We start from the raw sequence: 6,000 nt of genomic DNA on the forward strand, positions 1-6,000 counted from the left end.
GCAAGAATGTCCTACAATTGCCTCATAGATGCTAATTACTAAACTTCCCAGGATGCCTAGCTCGCCTGTATCCCAAGACTCTTTCAGAGCTTCTAATCATTAGAATTCCCTCGGTCTCTTACTCCACTCCTTGCAAGCCATCTGGTCTCTCTGAACTGCAGCTGGAGCCAGTCCTCTTCCCACCAGTCACACCTGATCTTTTGACACACACACCTGAAACAACCGTAGCTCTATCTATGATGCATCGTAACCTTCAATAATGAGCTGGGCTTTTCCAAGTGCCTCTGCTGCTGATGGAGGAAGAATGAAGGCAGTGAGGGAGCTGCTTGTTTTAGGCCCCCTTAAGTCTGCCATGGAATGGTGGGGAATGAGGAAGAACAAGGAGGAGGGACTCCATAGCCAATAATAACCTTTAAGGAAGCAGCTGGGGGGGGGGGGAAACCTCTGCATGCTTAGAACTGCTTGTGGGAAGAAGCCATTCACATATTTTCGTGTCAGTCTTTCAGAGGCTGCTCCCTTTTATGCTGGCTGATGGGATACTTTGACTGACATCCGCCTTCTCCTCCCACACAGCACAAACTGATAGAGGAATCAAAAGGTTACCAGGAGCAGGAGAAGAGGGAGGGCCGAGTAGTTTTCCAATAGCAGCAGATGATGGTATTCATAGGGAGGGTGGCTTAATGAAAGCAGGAGGGCAAATGGATGGGAGAGAGGAGACAGAGACAGCAGATCCCCCTTCCTTTAGTTTTCCACTGAACTTTTGATTGATGATCCTCACAACGCAGCTGCTTTTGTCTCTATTTTTGTTTCTTTAGGCTCATCCACACTTTTGCCTGACCCATATTTTTGATTGTGGTGCATACAGATCAATTCTCCCAGGTCCAAGAGCTTTTCTTGTTGTTCCACAGCTGTACCCTCCCACTGAATTGAGTTTATGACATCATCACGTAGCCAAATCTGTCTCTGTGGCATCACCATCCTGCTGTTCCACAGACCGGAAGTCATTGACCGGCTGGGACACAAATAAGCTCCTCTTTTTAATAAATGATGCTGAAGAAGCTTCTTATCAGGCAGCAAACAGTGCTTGATGTAGAACAAAATAGGCAAGCTAGCTGTGGTTATTTTACTTTAAAGCAACGGTAAGTTCAAGTATTTGCAGCTTGTTACACCAACTGCTCTCATATATCAACTGCTTTTGCTGCCCTTTAGGGGATGCTGAGAGTGTCTTTTTATCTCACGATGATTCTGAAAAATATAGATTTTGAATACAACGTGCCCTCCTTGCTATCTGCGTATCTTTGACCATTATCATATACCAAATAGTTTGGGGCTTTTATTACACTCAGTCATGATGGTAAAATCCCTGGTAGTTTTTTCCACCAAGTCCAGACAGTGCCCTTTTTGCACAGCTGTTAAAGACAAATGCAGCAGCAGTTACCTGCTACATCTGACAATGCTCCGCTACCACTAGAGGACTTTGGCCGTAACTTTTTCTCATTGCAGTTGTCCAGTGATGCCAAAATCAATGAAATAGCAAAAACCTGTCAGCTGCCTCCCACAAAAAGGTGTACTGTATTTGCAACCTGCAGTGTATCCAGTTCTTAAACATAAGACCATTGCAGCAGTGTGCAAGTACATTTTAACACAGAGAAACATTATGCATGTGTATGAATTCTTCTTCTTTTCCAACAGTGGGAAAGATCCTGTATGGCAAAGGTTTCATTCAAGTACATCTGTTGACATTCCCTACAATAAAAGAATATGGAGGAGATGAGAGATAGCAGTCAAAGTGATTCTATGCAGGATGGTTGTTTTAAAACTGAAGTGCTATCTCCACACTCAAGTTCTCTAGCAAAGCTATAGATGGGGGGAAAATACTTTGTTCCCGTGGCACTCAGTCAAGCATGGGAGATCAGGAATTACAAACACTTTATTCCAGTCTTGGGTATTTGTTCTGGTCGCTGCATTGAACCTCTAAAAATATTTCTTTCAGCGATGAAAGCTTTTTTCCTGATACTAATGCACAGCGTGTAGCTAATTTACTTCATAGAAAACAGTTATCAGCTAATCGTGGCTACACTTAACCCTAACATGCTTCTTCAGATGCTGCTAACCTGATACAGATTAATCGTGCAGCCTATACATGCCTTGCTCAGAAGTAAGCCCCATGGAGTTCAGTTGGGCTTACTTCCAGGTAAGGGATAGGGTGCATGCACACCACACATTTAAAGCACATGGTTTTCCCAAAGAACCCTGGGAACTGTAGATAGTTAAGGGTGCTGGGTGCTGTAGCTCTGTGGTGGCGTAAGCTCCAAATCCCAGGGTTCTTTGGAGGAAGCAATATGCTTTAAAATTACAGTGTATACACAGCCGATAAACAAGTCCCCCAGCACCACGGATTAAGTTCATCCCTCCAGAAAGGAACATAAAATCATAATCCCCCCCAGACGTAAGGGGATAGCATGTGACCCAGAAGGAAAGCATGATTCATGGTATATAAAGCCACCAGTGCAGTTTAAAGCCATGAGTTGGGCTTGATCCAAAGCAAGTTAGTGATGCTTAGGAGTCCCACTGAAATTACATGAAAAATAAATTAGTCACCTTCATGCTTCACCTCAGGTGGAATAATGGGAGGGGCCGGTACCTCGGGTTAAGAACTTAATTCGTTCTGGAGGTCCGTTCTTAACATGAAACTGTTCTTAACCTGAAGCACCACTTTAGCTAATGGGGCCTCCTGCTGCCGCCGTGTCGCCGGAGCACGATTTCTGTTCTCATCCTGAAGCAAAGTTCTTAACCCAAGGTACTATTTCTGGGTTAGCGGAGTCTGTACCCTGAAGCGTCTGTAACCTGAAGCGTATGTAACCTGAAGTACCACTGTAGTAGTAATCATCATAGTAATGACGATGATGATGATTGGGTCTCACTCACTACCGGTAATTGGTGGCATTATAAAATTGTTAATGTACTTCCACAACATACAGAAAGCTGACACTTGACACATAGGCAGTTAAAAAAATATCCTAGTTACTTGTAAAATAGAATCTGAAAACAGAACACTTCTACACCTGCATCTCAGAATTCAGGAGATTCCTCTAGCACATATTAATTCAAGGCACAGACAAAAGGGAACCTGGTGACTATGGCTCTTTATAATAACAATAATAATAATTATAATATATTATTTACACCCCGCCCATCTGGCTGGGTTTCCCCAGCCACTCTGGACGGCTGCCAACAGAATATTAATGATAAAAATAAAAAAGCAATAAAACATCAATCATTAAAAACTTCCCTAAACAGGGCTGCCTTCAGATGTCTTTTGAAAGTCATATAGTTGTTTATTTCTTTGACATCTGATGGGAGGGCATTCCACAGGGCGGGCGCCACCACTGAAAAGGCCCTCTGCTTGGTTCCCCTTTGCACATGAAGAAGTCAGGGACGGGCATGGTGGCAGGGGGGAGAGTGTGTGTTTTTCTTTCACTTTTCAGGTTGAAAAATATTTCCATAACTTACTTCTTTCAGAAGACTTTCATTCGTGTTTCATTAATTCAGATTTAGTCCAGTATGTGTGTGTGTGTGTGTTTTAAGTCAGGAAAAAGCTGGGGGAAAGCCCCTCTCACTCCCCTCCCCCTGAAGAATAGGCTGAACCCTGCTGGCGGTGTAAAAGAGCCCACATCTCAGCAAGGGCCCCTGCAGCAAAAGGGCTCTTGCTGGGGAGGGCTTTTTCCATGTACATCCGTGGTGACAGTGAATACAGAATGCAATGCAAACCATTAAGCCTCAAGGAAAATAAATCTGAAGGAAAATACAGTGGTACCTCTGGCTGCGAATGGGATCCATTCTGGAGGTCTGACCGGATCCTGAGGTTTCTGCAACCCAAGAATCACTGTTCTGCGCATGTGCACAGCAGTAGACCACTTCTGTGTATGTGCGCGGGGCCGTAATACCCAGTCCAATACTTCCGGGTTTGCCACTTTTGTAACGTGAAGTTTACATAACCAGAGGGTTATGTAAGCCAAGGTGCTACTGTAAAGCCGAAAGACAAATCTGAAATACTCTTTAAAAACTCAGAATCAGTTCAACAGGATTAATATTCATTCATGTTTCTTAAATACAAAATGAATGCAGAAAATACCCCCCCCCCTTCCCGGAAGTCATTTGTTTCCACATGAGCAGGGCCTCTCGCTCTATCATAGATCCAATGCTCTTAATTCCTTTGGCAGTGGTGGGAGAAGACATTATCTTAGCTCATGTGTGAACTCCAACCCAAAGGCATCCAAAGACCCGAGTTTAACAGCACTCTTTGCAGCTTCATCCATGAGGAAAGCAGCAGTAGGACAAAGAAAGAAAAACATGAATAATTTCCATGGGAACGTATATTCCACCTGTGCTGTCCTCATCCTAACGGCCTGGGTGTGCCTTACACTGCCGCAGGCTTATAATCTGCAAATGTGTCAATTGGCTTGCATGGTCCAGAACACAAGGATTCCATTCTGACAGGCAAATAATCACATGACGGGGGATCTCATTGATGATGGGCCCTCATATTTATTTAAAGTGACACCCTCAAAATCAGGATTTTGAAACATCCATGATGAATGAGCATCCAGAGGCACATATTTTAACGTTAATAGGAGACGTTGGAAATGGCCTACAGTTTAACTTTGGGATTTCTGAAATCTTCAGTATTTCTCGCCATTATTTTTAAAAAATATATATTGAAAAATGCTTTTAAACCCCCCCAGAAAGAAACACCTTAAAAGAGGTAATGATCATTACCATGCTTCTATGTTGATATAAAGCTATTAAAATCAACGTCAAAACAGCAAAGCATCAAAACAGAGCAATAATATAGGTGAATCAAGCCCAATGCATTTTAATAAGTGACAGTAATGTTACAGCACTGATAGTGGCACTCTGTGTGGGGTCAGGATAGTCATTCCAGTGCCAGAGGCCAATGGTAATATGCGGTGCTGGTGTGAAAATTCCCTAAGTAATTGGGGCACCCATGTGTCAGATTATAGTGAGTCAAACCATTCACCATTCTAGTTCAGTACTGCTTACAGTGTCTGGAGATCTGACAACCAGCCTTTCATTACCAGCTGTAGGGCAGTTGTGTGTGGCTTGACAAAAATGTCCTCATGAGCCAAGAGGCCTAGTGTGCCTAATTCAAAATCTGCTGACATGGATGTGGGGCCCCTCAATTTTGAGAGGGTGGAGGAGACCAATGGCCGAGCTGAGTGTGACCTGGTTCAGTGGCTGGTTCCTCCTGAGCATGCGAGAGAAAGCCATGCTTCACCGGGCTCTGTGCTTGGCCTCCTCCCAATGATGCAATGTCACATGTGCAACGCACACCACCACATGATGTCATATTGGTGTGACATGTACAGGGCACATGACATGTGTGCCATGTGCCAGACACCCCCAAAACTTGGGCGCAAGACAGCACCTCTGTAGTCAACCAATGAGCCAAGGCCCTTCCCCAGTAATTACCAGCATCTTGGGACCTACTGTGATGTACCACCACAAGATGCTTCTTTCTGCAGACAGCACATGGGGGGACAGCACATTTCATTCAGAGTGCAAGATATGTTAGGTAAATCTTTGACACCAGTTATTTTCCTGGAGAGCCCTATCACACCAGAGGAAACAGAGATGGTACTCAAAAACCTGAAACCACACAAAGCCCCAGCCCCAGATGGCTCAGAATTCTGCAAAAAATTCGAAGAACCCCTGATGTAAGGACATGACCCATCTATTTAACAACTTCATAAAAGGGGCCCCCATCCCCCAAACCTGGACCTCTTCCAAAATAGTCTCTATCCCAAAACCACTCAAAGATAGCCTCAAAATAGAATCATACCACTCAATTTCATTGATAAACCAAGACTACAAGATATTCACATCAATCCTGGCTAACCACCTAAAAATCTTCCTACACAAACTAATTGCCCCAGACCAGGCAGGCTTTGTCCCTGGTCGCAACGTAACAGACCCCAG

Source organism: Podarcis erhardii, assembly GCF_964252035.2.
Source record: "Podarcis erhardii genome assembly, chromosome: 8".
NCBI lineage: Eukaryota > Metazoa > Chordata > Lepidosauria > Squamata > Lacertidae > Podarcis > Podarcis erhardii.